The sequence below is a fragment of the Globicephala melas genome, chromosome 1, assembly GCF_963455315.2.
Source record: "Globicephala melas chromosome 1, mGloMel1.2, whole genome shotgun sequence".
Lineage (NCBI taxonomy): Eukaryota > Metazoa > Chordata > Mammalia > Artiodactyla > Delphinidae > Globicephala > Globicephala melas.
The window spans coordinates 17,258,231-17,274,892 of NC_083314.1; the positions used below are offsets into that span (position 1 = coordinate 17,258,231).

General features: G+C 39.3%; 1 protein-coding gene across 3 annotated transcripts in view; it reads left to right on the plus strand.

The window, feature by feature from the left end:
• LYPLAL1 (lysophospholipase like 1) overlaps window positions 1–16,662 on the plus strand; it is a 106,822-nt gene that overhangs the window by 36,791 nt on the left and 53,369 nt on the right. The gene's annotated exons all lie outside the window — the stretch shown is intronic.

Consider the following 16,662-nt stretch of genomic DNA (forward strand, 5'->3'; position numbering starts at 1 on the left):
TCACTCACCGTGAGACACCTATTGTCCATACGCATGAGGTCTCTTAAAGCCAAGTATTTGAGCCTGAAAAGTCATTGCTAAGGCTAGACACACGAGGGTTTAAGGTTTTATCCTCCTAAGGAAACAGCTCAGCCATTTTCCTCATGTTCTGTTGCTTCACCCACATAAACATTTCCTAAGGCAAGAGAGTTGAAATGGTCTTGATACTTTCTTACATGGGAGAGGAAGAATAGCAACAAGAAGAAAGCATAAATCAGTATCACAGTAAATTATATATGTTTATATGTTGGGGAGACTGGAATTTTTCAAGAGAGGCGAGATAAAGCTCGTATGTAAGTGAAGGGAGATGTTTCACTTTTTACCATATATTTCTTCTGTTTGAATTTTTATAATGAGCTTTATTGGTTTTGTAATCCTTAAAGTGAAGGAAAATGTTTATTGATGGCAGTTTTTCTCAACTAAGGACTGAGTAGGAAAGATCACCATCAGTGGTAGGAAAATTAAATGTATTCTTTATAGGAAGTTAAGAATTTCAATTAACAAAATGAACTGAGAACAAAATATGAAACAGACTGGCAATTTGGCTATTGAGAATTTAAAGTACTTTAATACGTTAAAAAAAAAAGTCCAGATATCACTTAGCCAGAATATATTTAAACAATACGTCTTTATCATATAAAAGGAATTTCCTGATATACAATAAGAGAACAGAAAGCCATGTAAACATTTCAAGAAAAGTCAGATTATATGATACACAAAGACCGCTGGTTCACAAGACTTTGTATATAATTTTAATACATGAAAAGCTAGAATTACATTTACAGAGAACAAACGTACTGTTATGTACATTTTGATTCTCCTTTAAAATTTACCCTTTAGAACTATGTTTCTGGGAGTATACACATGTACAGTCTTCTGAAGGGAGTGTAGCCTCAGCATATTCCTACACTGAGGGTAAGATGCAGACCCATGCATGTGTTTTCTCTGTCATATTTGTTAAATTCTGCCATTTAGCTGCAACCAAATCAGCTCAGTTTGTTTCATACAGCAGTAAGACTATGAACAGGACTCCAAGCACCAGAATGAGGTCAACCTACAGCCCTGCTCTCAGCTGTGCTCCCCAGGACCCTGGTGCCACCCAGCTGAACAAATTGCATGGCCTAGTAAGGATGTGCCTTAGGAGGCCAGCTGTCCTTCTCCTTAAGTTTCTGTATTAACCTTCCTACTTGAACCAAAGCATTAATCCAGACATTGCAGGAGCAATTGCACAGACTCCACCTTGGCCTGCGAGGACACAGTCTAGGACAAGGTATCCTCCACAGCAACCATGGCCATGAACTGAGGTGGACCTGAATGCTCCCAGGAACAAGAAGGTGTCATTGATCATTTTAGCTAAAGATACACGCAAATTTCATACCAGTTTTTCCAATTGGATGGTTCCCATGATAAGGTCACAGCCCTTAGGCTGTACATAAATAGCAAACTGGTTGTCATCTCTCTAGAAAGCTTTCCCGAATGATCAAGGTAGCTTCATTTTGGAGAGATCTCCAGTCATCTTAGATCTGCATGAGCTGTTTGTGGTATTTCCTAAAACGCTTGAAAGTCTATTATGACAGGTGAAAGTCACCATGTTTTCCAGTGATACAAGTTAATACCTACTTCGCAATTCTGAGGCCCCCTCAAATGGGACCTACATCAGCCAAAGGCATAGGTGACAGTGTCTCCAGCATGACTCCTGGCCAGTTCAGTTCAGCAATTGAGTCTAGTCCTTGTTTTTGCAGAGAATGCCCAGGAGAAGTCACCCCAGCCTGTGCTGTTTGTCCACACCACGAGCTGTGTTGCATTTGTCCATACCACAGACTGAATAAGTGACAGTTATGGGAATGGGTATGGAGGAGATATCTGGGGAGTGTGCTGACAGATGGTTGGTTTTTGTCTTTTGTGAGGGAAGGGTTTGGTACAGGGGCTGGGGCCATCCTTTGCTGTTTCCACAGACTTAGTAAGGTTAAGAAGAATGGTGATGAAATCTTGAATCCTCTGTAGAGAGATGGCAGACCCGGCAGTCAGTTAAATCTAAGGTGCTTGTAACAGTGTGGGAAACCTCACCAGGGTGTTTTCCAGCTTGAGGAAAGCTCCAGGGTGGTCCTAAAAGACAACAATCATTAATGTCCCTCCCTTCCCCATAAGTTCCTGGGGTCTAAAATGCTCTCTCCTATTGCTTTCTCTCCACTTATACATAATTTATGTCCTATTCCAGTAGCTATAACTTCATCTTTTTTCTAGTTGCCCCTTACGCCCAGACCTTTCATCCAGAAGGGTTGGGTACAACAAGGGCAAAGGCATTTTTATAAAACCTACAGAGACCCATTATGCCCCCCACTTTGGGCCACATGGACCACTATAGGGGGACTCTGCAAACACTGTGCTCAACCAATTAGTCATGATCTTGTTTCTCCAAGATCATGTCATTGAAACAAATAAATCCATACTTGTAAACCAGAAGTAAGTTTAAATCTCCTTCCTGCTTTTGACTAAGCAACCTCCAGGAAGGTGTACCAACCAGATCAGCCTGGGTTGCCATTAGGGGAAAGAAGCAGCATTACACTCGGTGGTCAGGAGGAACAACAAATTTTCAAAAGCACTTTATATAATCTCCCAATAATTTTATTCTGACCCTTACCCAGGAAACAGCTGAGAGGAGATGATCCCTTTCTGAGGACAGGTGTATTCCTTGACCTTACCAAGGTGCCTGGACCAGAAGAAAGTGAAGGAGGTAGAGCCAGACATCTTTTGAGTCAATTTTTGACAAGAATCCCCCAATTCTCAACAATACCAAATCCCAGTGAATTGCAGGGAATGTTCAAAGACTACCGAATACCTGACTACCAGCCCACTGTTTTGCAACAAAAGGCACACCATTGCCAGACTGAAAGCCGTCCAGAAATATAAGCCAAAAATATAACACAGATGAGTTTCATGACCCACAATAGTGTGGCCAGTGTAAACTTATGACACTGGAACGTCAACATATAACCTGAAAAAGTGTTAATAAGTAGTGAGGCACCACCTATAACCCCAAGAAGAGGTGAAAGGTCAGATGTAATCAGTGTGTCAGGAACAAGTATGGGCAGTGCCCCCTGCTATGTGGTTGCCTTCACTGACAGACAACTGGGTCAGCTTTTGTCAGGACTCAAAAAGTTTGGCATGTAGTGGTAGCCTGTGTATCAAAAACAGAAGCTATTTTACCTTGTACCCAACACGATGGTTGATGTGTCACTCTGTCTGGTCTGATGATGGTTCAAGTAAGCAACACTTGCAGTCTGGCAGTGCAGACTCAACCACCAGCTTGATTCCAGTTGGTTTCAGTGCCAAAGGGGGTAGTCTTCAATCCTACAGTCTGTGGTTTTCCAAGTGACAGTCCAAATAATCAGGCCATGGCAACAACCCAAGAGTCAGTAAAAATATAATGAGATTTATCAAGTGTCGTATTTGTCAGAGCTATAAGAATGACCTTGGGTTTTGCCCCCTGAGCAGAATGACCCTGTCCACTTTGAGTTCTGAATAAGTTGGCCCTGAGCCTGAACAATTGCAGCCGCCCAGTGGACACCACCAGCTGTCAGCTTAGCCAAACCATCAGTGAAGCAGTCCCAGACATTATGGGGAACCTCTGTGAATCAAGGGCCCCGATGAGCCAGCAACTTTGCTACAGGTGGTGGAGTGGAATAGCTGCCATTTTTTCATGTAGAGCCAAGATGCTTCTGGGGCCAGGCTGGCTACATTCTTGAATGTACCATTTCCATTACCAGATCCTTTTTCACTTTGTTAGTCATTGAGTCTGAATTGATCCATCCCAAAATGGAAATACCAGGCCAGAGAGTCACAGTTGCTCCAGGGGTCAGGCACTCAGTTTCAGTAAGAGCCCAATAGTGAGCTAAGAGCTGCTTTCAAAAAAAGTAAAACTGGTAGCTGTGTCAAGGAGTCAATGAGTCAATGAGGCACCTCCAAATAGAGGCCACCTCCCTTTGCCAGAAGCTCCAACTGGCAGCATCATTACTCACAGAGACTTGTAGCTCAAAGGGATCATTGAGGATGTAGGCCGCAGAAGCATCAGTACCTCTCTACATGCAGCTCTTCCCAAACAGGAGAATCCCTTTTGGATCTTATGGGCATTTACAGTATAAGCATATAAAACATAAGTACCAATTACACATTCAGCAGTGGAAGCCAGAACAACAATACATTGCATTAACACAGAGGACTCCACTCCCTGGACACGTTAACGTTCCTTTCTTACTGTGAACCCTGTCCCGACCCCAGCAGTTGAATTTGGACATAAACTCACTAATGGGACCCAGTTGGATGGTAACTCAGGTGCCAGTATCCACCAGAGCCACAAAAGTTTGAATCCCTTCTCTTCCCGACATTCCCTAACCCCTTTGATAGATTATGGCTTCTCATCCCTTTTGGGAACACAGCAATGTCACCTAGCCCCAACCATCTTACTCCTTAAACCAGCTGAGGTCAGTGAAAGGAGACAGGATGGGTCACAGGGGTATGGAGAGGGAGGGTGACTCCACGCAGTAAGCAAGTCACATTTCACTTTGGGGAGGCATGTCAGCAGCAAGCAATAATTTATTTAGATTGTTGGAGTCAGTTTCTCATTCAGAGGATCAGCCTCATCAGCATTGTAAACCGAACCTAGGACACTAAAAGCCTGAATACCAGTCAATGCCCTCTCTGTGGTTTCCCATGGGAAATTGTCTCAGGGAAGTGGGGCCAAAACTTCCTGAAAGCAGGCAGGACCCACTGCAAAACAATAAGACAAAGCTCTGAGACTTTTTACTGCCATCTTCAAATGGATCTAAGGTTGGCATAACACACTACAGGAGGGTCTGAGCCATAAGCCAACCCAGCTGTTCTGTTCCTCCTTAAGGAGCATCCTTGCACGATGCTCTCTATCTACCGGGTGAACCAGAGAACGTTCTAAAGATTTGCCTGGTCTCTCCTCTTAGGGATTGTGAATTTCGCTCCTTTCACACTCAAGGCAGATATGTGTCTCTGTAACTGTTGTCTGAAAGAGAAAAGATACTTCTACCCATACAGAATGAATGTTAGTATCAGTTATTCTAAAGGGGTGGACCCGAAGCTGAGGTTGACCGAGGTCCTTCCACTGAAGGAGAATTAGCAATGGATAGGGTACCAATTGGATAGCTGTCTGGATCCCCTTCCTTAGCCTGCAATGGCCGCCCCCCAATTGTTACTGAACACAAGTTTGTGTGCCCAATGCACAGCCAAACAAACTGAAAGGTTGGAGTTTGGGTCAGAGAAAGGTTTATTGCAAGGTCATGCAAGGAGACGGGTGGCTCGTGCCCAAAAAACTCCGAGCTTCTTGAAGGGTTTCAGCAAAGCACTTTTAAAGGCAAGGTGAGGGAGGGGCATGGTTAGTTGTTGCAGACTTCTTGGGGTAGGATTTCTTTGTTCTTGCAGCTGTCCCTGTTTGTCAGGTCACGATGTTCCTGTAACCCTGCAACAAGACAAATATTATTCTCTGTTCTGCAACTTTTTATCTCTATATGAATGGACTCAAAGATCAGAGCCATGAGAATAGTCTATCCTGTGTATTTCAGGCAACATTGTTTTGCAAAAGGTGCAGAGCCAGCATGACTAAGCACAGGCAACAAAACAGATCTAATATGGAGTCAGATTTGTTATTCTCTATTACATAATTTCTTTTCATTAAGAATGAATACACTGGAAGACCATTTATTGCCCAGTTGACATACAATTTCTTCAACATGTTTGCTGCCATTTCCCATGGACTTCCCTCAAATTCTGTTCATCATCCTGCAAAGCCTTCATTCTTTCCTTTCTCATACTTCAGCATTTTAGAAAATGAGTGTGAAATTTAATTTGAAATATTGAGTGCACTTTTACAAAAATGTAAAATATTATCTTAAAATACATTTTCTTTGTGCTGTCCTCAAGTTATTATGTGCATTACCTTTGTGATTTTACTTAGGTCTTTTTGTCTTGGATTGGTTGCAAAAGCCATATGTGATTTTTATATTGGGAATAGAATTAATGAGTCTATGATGAATAGTGGACATCCTGTTTTGAAGAAATCATATTTTGGGCAAAATGCCCATAAGAGACATGTTTTTGCCAATAGTTTAGTGCAGAGCCTCAGGGATCTTTTCTTTCTTTTTTTTTTTTTTTAAAGAAATGAGAAAGTTTGATGCTTTTGCATTCTATTTTAAATTCGTTTTAGGGGAGATTTCAAAACAACTTGTTACTTCATTTTTTGTTATTGTAACAAATTCATACTTTTTTTGTTTTGTTTTGTTTTATTTTGGTGTTTCACTACCTACACTTAAGGGCAGAGTATTACTTTAATTAAAAATCACTCTGGAGACTTCCCTGGTGGTCCAGTGGCTGAGACTCCATGCTCCCAATGCAGGGGACCTGGGTTCAATCCCTGTTAGGGGAACTAGATCCCACATGCATGCCACAGCTAAGAGTTTGCATGCCACAACTAAGAAGCCCGCATGCCACAACTTAAAAAGACGCTGCATGCTGCAACTAAGACCCGGTGTAGCCTATATAAATAAATAAATATTAAAAAAGGAAATCACTCTGTTTTCATTTTCTGTTTCTCTCTTTCTTCCCACCTCAATTTTTTCTAGTCAGTTGGTGGCTTGTCCTATTGAAACTAGAGAAACACTTGACATATTAGTTACTTGACATATTAATTTTGGCCACTTCTGGTATGCTTTCTTTTGCCAATGAAATTATTGCAATTGAAAATTTGCGTGCGGGTCTCTGTGAGAAACGAAGTCTTTCCCTTAGGCATTAAGTATTAAGCCAGTTTCTCTACCATATAACAAGAGAGAAGTGTTAAAACCAAAGTTCATGGCATGCAATTGGCAGAGGCAAATAAATGGTTCTCTTTAAAAATTTAACTTCAAGAGCAATAAATCTCTAGTTAAACTTAAAAACAGGATTTTTAAATGGCAAATGAAAACTATACCAATTTCAAATAGTAGCTGAAATCCTTTTTTTTTTTTTTTTAACATTTCTTAATTATCCTGTGAAATGTCAAGTGTGCTTTAGGGCATCTGGTTAACATTGTCTTAGTTCTGCCATATAATCAAACAATTTTTACTGCTGGAGGGAATTCAGAGATGATCATTTTACACATATGGAAACTGAGATTCAGAGACAGTCAGTGATGTACCCATAGTCCTGAACAAGCAGGGCTAAAACATAATTTCCCTTTCTGATGCTTTTTTCACTATGCCACATTGCCGTAGCAGTAACTGTTCAGAAAGTATAGCGAAATATTCACATAAATTTCAAATGTCTTAGATTTAAACCTTTGTAGACATTTTATATTCATGCTCCTTTTGGCTCCATTTGTACTGTTTTGCTAAAATGAATGTAGTGGTCTCTCCCTTTGCCTCAATGTAATAGCAGGCCCAGCCTCATTTTTAAGTAATGGTACAGATTTAAGAGTTTTTAAAGATTATGAACCATTTCTATCAGAATTCTAATTTCTGAATCCCATAACCTGCTTCAGTCCTTATCTTACTCGATATCTTTATAGAATGTGACACGCTGATGAACCCCTCATTCTGGAAACAGCTCTTCCAGCCTGGTTTTTCTAATATCTCTAGACTATGATTTCTCTATCTCCTTCAATGCTTTCTTTACTGTTAGTCCCTTAATGTGGAGACTCCTTTTGGTTCTATTTTTGTCTTTATTCTCTCTCTGGATGATCTTCCACTTTTATGGCTTCAGAAGGCTGGCTTCGTATCTGCACCTCTGGCCCCAAGCTCTCTTTGTTGCTCCACATGTGCATTTTATACTTCCTGCTGGAGCTTCCCACCTTGGTTGTCAGACAACCAAGATATATGTCATATATTCACAACATTGCAAAATTTTCACACTTACCAAGTGTGATTTGGGTTAAAAAAAAAAAAAAACTGATCTCTCCAAGTTCCTGTTCCCTCACCTGTACAATGGATTTGTTATGAGATTAAATGTGAAGAGCCCAGCACAGCAAGTGGAGAGTTATTGCTTTGTTGTCCACTCCAGAACCTACTTCTCCTGTTGTGGTCTGTTTTCAATGACCTTCCCTCCACATAACAATGTCTTTGTGTCATACCCTACCTACTCTTCTCCATCTCTCATCTTTTCATTATGTCAGTTAACAATTCCTTTTGATGTTCTCTCAGTGAAACATCTTTCTGTTTTCGCCTCGAAACCTCTAAATCGTCTCTGCCTTAGTTCTGGTCTCATTGTACTTTTGGACCTGTCTGCCTCTGGCCTCTTTTGTCTGTTCATTCTCCAGGATGGCCTTCTCTACTACCTAACAACCTCACTGTCTGGGTGGGCTTCCCACTGTCTTCAGAAAAAAATTAAAAATTTTTAATTAAGCAGCAAATCCCTTTGCAATCTAGTCCCTACCTACTATTTCAGCTTCATCTCCTGCCCTTAACTTTGTTAAGTTAAAATATTATATACGATGAGGTAGTTAACTGGTAAAACTAATTTAGTGTCTTCTGGTTTAGTTAATAACAAGTAGGAAGGTAGGATAGGCCAGTGTATGTTTTAAAACAATTTAAAATTTGTATAAAAATCAATTGCAAGTACCGTACAAAGAACTTTTTTTCCTGAACTATTCGAGAGTAAGCTGCCAACAGAATGCCCCATCATCCAGAATACTTTGGTGCATATTTTCTACAGACAAGAACATTCTGCACATCCATAGTACAACCATAGTAATCAAGGAGTTCAAAATAATACGTTACTACAGTTTAATCCTCATTAGACTAGACCCTCATTCAAGTTTCACCAAGTGTTCAATTATATCATTTATAGAAAAAAAATCCACACTAGATCACACGTTACATTTATTTGTTATGTCTGTTTAATTGCCTTTGGTCTGGAACAGTTCCTCACTTTTTCCTTGATTTCTATCACTTTGATACTCTTGAAACTTTTAGGCCAGTTAGTTTTGTAAACGGAATTATTCTGATGTTTCCTCACAATTACCTTTGGGTTAGTTCCTCTTGTGCAGAAATATAGAAGTGATGGTGTATACTCCTCATTGTATCCTATCAAGTGGCTCATGGATTCAATATATCCCAGTACTAGAAATGTTCATTTTGATCATTTTATCAGTAAGGATAGTAACGTAAGTGTTATTCACTGTAAAGTTACTCCTTTCCCTTTGGCAGTTAATAAGTATTTTGTGAGGACATACTTTGAGACTATGGCAGTATCATATTCCTCATTAAAATTTTCATTTGTTTATTATATCAGAATCAACTCATGGCTTCCTATTTTATTCAATGGATTGTAATATGCTTCTGTCATTTCCTTTTGATACCAAAATTTTCCCAGAATTGGCCAGTTAGTGCCTTTTTTGAGTTGGCTTCAATGGTCTTTTCACAGGTCCCTTTCATTCTTTGAACATTGTGTTATTTTACAGCTCACAAAGATGTTTCAGGTGCATCTCGCACTTTTCTTGCCCAAGCCACTGAATCAATCATTTCTCCAAAGACTCCTGGTTCCTATTTAGTGAAACATGAAATTTAGAAACCAAGATCTGGGCACTAAATAGACTCATTCTATTAGGGTATTGCTGTTCCCAGGCCCTTAGTGGAAAGAACTGGGGATAAATGTATGTGTATATATATACACACACACACATTAACAACGATATTTAGGTATATGTATGTTCTATGAGTTATACAATAGACATACCTTTACATGTATTTATGTTGTATAAATACATATATACATATATGGAATGAGTTCATACATGAATGAGAGATAGTGTATGATAATGGAATACCTTCTGACTTTGCTGAAACGTATTAAAAGTTAAAGTAATCAGTACAGAGTGACTTTAGCTGCAGAAATCCTGATCAACTATGACTTAAACAGTAAAAACTGTTATAAATCTCACAAAGAAAAGTTGGAGAAGTGCTCTCTGGTTTGGTATAGCTGTCCAATGCTGTCATTAAGGACCCAGACTTTTCCATTTATTCACGCTGTCATCCCCAGCATGTTGACCTTTTTCCTGACATTTGTTATCCTATGGTCACAAAATGGCTGCCAGAGAACCAAACAGTGCATCCTCACAGTGCAGCATTCAGTGCAAGAAGAAAGAGAAGGCATGGCCAAGAAAGACTACATCACTTGTCTGTCTTTTCTCAAGCAACATAGTCTTTCCCAGAAATCTCCCAACTGTCTCCTCCTTCCATACTAATTTTCAGAACTATGCTACATGGCCCCAGATCCCTTAGAAAAAAAGTCATGCTTAGCCAAAGTTTTCTGACTTTGTTAACTATATATATATATATACACACACATTTTTAGTTTGAAGTTTACACTAACTCTTCTGTCTTTCTGCTGGGTGAATATGTAGAGAAAACCACTTGTGTGCTTTCTAAACTTGTTGACACTCCAATGCAGGGACCCAGTTCCACCGAGGTGACAGAATATGTATTTATTAATTCAATGAGTATTCACTGGATAGTATTGTAAACGCTAGAATATGAAATTCCTGCCCTGAAGGAGCTTGCATTCTAGTGGCGTGCTCCATTAGAAGAAATCTAAATCCAGATCAGAGGAGGTCAAAAGACTTTTCAGAATTACCTTTACTTACTTCCTATCACTCTGCTTTACTCTTTCAAAAACAGAAGTCGGCTGTTCATTTCTGGTGTATATTTGACTCTGACCTAAATTATATTTTTCCTGGCTGATATTTCTGAGTTTGTGAAATGAATTTGGGCTTCTTCCTACTTTTAAGTACTAACATTTGCAATGCTATTTTTGCATCTTTTTGTTCATTTTGGTCAATTATAGTGTTGAGAATTCTGTAGTCCTGCTCTTTGAACAGCCACTCTTCCTTAAATTTAGTGTGTCCCACTTGGGAAGAAACTCATACTTTAAATGGAAACTTTTGCTGTACAATATGGCTTTGGAAAATTGCCACAGGAATGTTTTTTGATTGTATAGGACTTGGCAATGAAAATAATTGGTTAAAGAATGACATTAAAAAATAATCCTCGGATTTTGACACCTTAGAGAAGAAAAGAGGGAATGTTATTATATCACTCTTTCTCCATGATATGCTTTTCTTAGAAGAGAACAGTATATGTTTGACTAAATAATAACTTACTGCTTAATGTCTATTTTAAAAGGACATATTATCAGTTTGGATGCTTTGGAACAGCATGAAATAGAAAACACAGACTCCGTCTTAGTCCATTTGGGCTGTTGTAACAAAATACCACAGGCTGGGTGGCTTATAAAGGACAGAAATTTATTTCTCACAGTTCTGAAGGCCTGAAGTCCAAGATCAAGGTGCCAGCATGGCGGGGTTCTGGTGAAGGTCCTCTTCTGGGTTGTGACGACTTCTCAGTGTGTCCTCACATGATGGAAAGGGCGAGGGAGCTCTCTAGGGTCTCTTTTATAAGGTCATTAGTCCCATTCATGAGCGCTCCTCCCTCATGACCTAATCACCCCCAAAGACCCCACCTCCTATCATCATTACGTAGGGCATTAGGGTTTCCAAATATGAGTTTGACTGCACCAGGAATGGGGTTGACGGGGGAAGCAAAAACATTTAGCCTATAGCATATTTTTAAACTGAGTAAAGAAATAAGTGTATTACTTCACAAAACAAGAAGTCCAGAAGTTGCACAGGCTCCTCCACCGTGCAGCCAGGCTGTTAGGGACACAGATTCATTCCATCTCATGGCACCGCCATCCCAAGAGGGCTGACTGTACTCTCAGGCCAACTCCTCTCTGGTCGAGTGATGGCCTCAGAAGTTCCAGGCATTCCATTCAGATGCAGCATCATCAAGAGGAAGAAGAAGAACCACCCTTTTTTCTGATTCTTTTTTGGAAGTGAGAAAACTTCCCTAAAGGTCCCCAGAAGACTCCCTCTCACATGTTACTGACCAGACTTGGGTCATATGCCCATTTCTAAACCAGTTGCTGGCAAGAAGTGGGGTTCTCCTGATTTGCTTAAATCAGGGTCCATTTCCCAGCACTGGGGACTGGATCATCTTCTCATGACACGCTTTGTGGAGCGCAGATACCTGAATGAAATTGGATTCTGCTAGGAAAGAAGAAGCTGGAAGGAGAGGAAATGGATGCTCAAGAAGTGACCACTTAATAACCGCCGAGTGGGTTCTCGCTGCTGTTTGATTGGTTTAGCAATGTCAATCCATTGGTCAAAAGAAAATTAGTTTAACTAGGATTGTATTGTCCTGGACCATATGTTTTCAATAGTGTCTAAAAGCAAAATATGTATGAAGTGAATCTCATGTCATTTAAAAAATCTTGGGCTTCCCTGGTGGCGCAGTGGTTGAGAGTCCGCCTGCCAATGCAGGGGACGCGGGTTTGTGCCCCGGTCCGGGAGGATCCCACATGCCATGGAGCGGCTGGGCCCGTGAGCCATGGCCACTGAGCCTGCGCGTCCGGAGCCTGTGCTCTGCAACGGGAGAGGCCACAACAGTGAGAGGCCCGCGTAACGCAAAAAAAAAAAAAAAAAAAAAAATCTTAGGTGTAATTGCAATTAAAGTTTAGCAGACAACCTCCAATCCCCAAATGAAAAAATCTGTCTCCATCTGTGTCTCCTTTAACCTTATTCTATTACCTCAGTTGGTTTTTAATGCCTGAGACATTATCTAAATGTTCAGCTGAGATCCGCATTTGTTCACTTTAAATCCCCAATAATTGGTGCAAAGAAGCTTTTTAGGGTGCTGGTGCAAAGTTGCTTTCACTCAAGCTGTTCTAGATGAAAAGTTTAATTCTGTGGGAAAACCATGCCAGGGCAAGTCTCAATCCAATCTTTATGCCAGAGTCACACTTGGTCACTCACCCAAATGGACATTGTTCTGATTCAGAAGTTATTTTATACGCCCTTTTAAAAAATTACTTGTCAAAATTTAGTTGTATAAATCCCTGAAAATAGCTCATAAAACTACTAACAATGACAGCTAACTTGTAGAAGGCATTTCTAAAGAAATATAATTGTACTTTTAAATTAGTCCCTCTTGCCAGTATATTGAAACGCTTGGAATTTTAAGTAAATCATCCTTAAGATCCCTTAACAATTTTGTACAGATGGAGGGCCACGTGGGTGAATATCTTGCATGCATGAGGATGAGATCCAGATGACGAGAACATAGAAAGGGTTGTTTGAAACATATTAGAGGAGAACATTGAAAACATCAAACACTGTGATTGTAAGCAACTGTCCTAACTCTGAAACAATGCAAGAATATGAAGATATCAAAACCCATGGCATCTTCATTTAGTCTTTCTCTGGACTAAAAATATTTGTGTTTCCTTTCAAGAAGAGATGAAACTTGAATATATAAATATATTCAGACAAACATGCACGTTAATAAACACATTTATGCAACATGTTACATATATTACATACATTGCATGTATGTGTGTATATATATGTTTGCATGTATTCATATGTATGTAGGATTTTTAGAGGACAGATGTCACTGGTAATTGATGGAAAATGTTCATTTTCAAACCTTTATTTTCTTAACACCACCACCAAAGCAAGAAAATATAAAAATAAAAAGGATCTTCATTTTTTTTAAACAGATGGGAAATACACTCTCTGGGGAAGTACAACCAGACTGATGTTTTGTCTGCATCAGTTTCTTTGCAGACTATCTGGCATTCCTTGATGAGCTTGGCATGCTTCCCTTCCTTGTTGAGCATCAATATCTATGGGCAACTACATATATATTCTCATAAGGGTAAAGGCTATGTCAAACAATCACCAATAAATATGTATATGTAAGTATTTCTATGTGCCATATACTAGCTGCCTTATTTTCACTAAATACTAAGCTGTCTCAGAAATAGAGATTTTTCTGATGTTCCCCATAACACATACATAGAGAATACTTAGTACAGAATTTTCATGATACTGTGGAAGCTGTCCATATATATGTAATTGAAATTCTGTATGTTTCTACCACAGTTATTTCCATGAAACTGGCTGTCAGCTTTCAGGAGACAAATTTTCTCTTGAAATTCTAAATTTTTATTTCTTCTCTGTCATGATGTTTGTTTCAGAAACAAAACTTTTTCTTTTATATAAGCAAGTATTACCCATATCAGCTAAAATCTGTGAGGTTTTAGGGAGATATTTATTACACTGAGTTGGAATAAAGTGGTATTTTTTACTCTTTGCTAACTCAACAGTAATGCCCAAGCTAAGATAACCTGATTACTGTTCACTTAAGCACACACACACACACACATTTTTTAAAATACAGTATAGCATGAAGTTGGACCCTTATCTTACATTATACACAAAAATTAACTCAAAATGGATCAAAGACCTAAACATAATAGCTAAACTATAAAATTCTTAGAAGAAAACATAGAGAAAACCTTCATGACATTTCATTTGGCAATGATTTCTTGAATATAACACCAAAAGCACAGGTAAAAAAGTAAATATAGATGAACTGGATTATATCAAAATCAAAAACTTCTGTACACTGAAGGACACAACAGAGTGAAAAGGCAACCTATGAAATGGGAGAAAATATTTGCAAATTATATATCTGATAAGGGGTTAATATCCAGAATATATAAAGAACTACAAGTCAACAACAATAATAAAAACATTAAAAAATGGACAAAGGACTTACTTAAGTCGACATTTCTCCAAGGAAGCTATAGAAATGGCCAAAAAGCATATGAAAAGATGCTCAACATCACTAGTCTTTAAAGAAATGCAAATTAAAACCACAGCGAGCAATCACCTCACACCCAATAGGATGGCTGCTATCACCAAAAAGAGAAAAAAAAGGAAGGCAAGTGTTGGCAAGGATGTGGAGAAACTGGAATCTTTGTGTACACTTGGTGTAAATGTAAAATGGTGCAGCTGCTATGGAAAACAGTATGACAGTTCCTTAGAAAATGAAAAATAGAATTACTTTATGATCCAGCAATTTCCCTTCTGGGTATATATCCAAAAGAATTGGAAGCAGGGTCTCAAAGAGATATTTGTACATTCATGTTCACAGCAACATTGTTCACAATACCCAAAAAGGTGAAGCAACCCAATTGTCCCTTGATGGATGAATAAAATATGGTATATATGTACAATGGAATATTATTCAGCTTTAAAAGGGAAGGAAATTCTGACATATATGCCACAACATGAATGAACTTTGAGGACATTATACTAAGGAAATGTCAGTCACCAAACAGTAAATACTGTATGATTCCTCTTAAGTGAAGAATCTAGAGTAGTCAGACTCATAGAAACAGAAATTAGGATGGTGGTTTTCCCAGGACCGAGAGAGAGCGTATTGAGGAGTTGTTGTTTAAAGCAGGGGTCCCCAACCCCCGGGCTACAGACCGGTACTGGTCCGTGGCCTGTTAGGAACTGGGCCACACAGCAGGAGGTGAGTGGCAGGTGAGCGAGCAAATCTTCACCTGTATTTACAGCCGCTCCCCAGCGCTCACATTACCTCCTGAGCTCCACCTCCTGTCAGATCAGCGGTGGCATTAGATTCTCATAGGAGCGCGAACCCTACTGTGAACTGAGCTTGCAAGGGATCTAGGTCACAGGCTTCTTCTGAGAATCTAATGCCTGATGATCTGAGGTGGAGCTGAGGCGGTGATGCTAGCGCTGGGGAGTGGCTGCAAATACAGATTATCATTAACAGAGAGGTTTAACTGCACAGAGACCATAATAAATCAATTGCTTGCAGACTCATATCAAAACCCTATCAGTGAATAGCAAGTGAAAACAAGCTCAGGGCTCCCACTGATTCTGCATTATGATGAGTTGTATAATTATTTCATTATATATTACAATGTAATAATAATAGAAATAAAGTGCACAATAAATGTAATGCGCTTGAATCATCCCGAAACCATCCCCCCACCACCGGTCCGTGGAAAACTGTCTTCCACGAAACCAGTCCCTGGTGCTAAAAAGTTTGGGGACTGCTGGTTTAAAGGATATATATTTTCAATTTTGCAAGGTTAAAAATTTCTGGAGATTGGTTGCACAACAGTGTGAACATACTTAACTCTACTAAACTGTACACTAAAATGTTTAAGATGGTAGATAAAAAAAGTGTAACAAAATGTAGCTAGATATAACAATGGAAGATGCTTTCCAAGTGAGTGATAATCTCTGCCTATAAGCACTGCCATGTAAAAGGGGGACAGGCTGTGAAAGGCATTTTGAAGAAGAGATGTGACATAATTGTGGGGAAAGCAGTAAATAATACAGTGGAAAGACTGTCACACCTGGGGTCAGTCATACTAGGGCTTGACCATGCTAAGTATTCTTATGTTGAGCCAAGGTCACTAAGTGTTCTGATCCTGGGTTCTCTTATATATATGGCAAATATACAAACCTTATAAGATTATTTTGAAGATTAATTGATATATGTGTGCTTGTTCTATCCTGGAACAAGGAAAATACAAATACATTGTTGTTGCTTTTACTATCATTATCACTGTTCTTCAAATCAAAATGTTTTGCTTCAAGTAAACATTGTTTTGAACTTTGGAAAATAAATAACATACCAGAGCTTATATTTAATAGATAGAATCTTATGCCTAAGTTATTAAATTGAT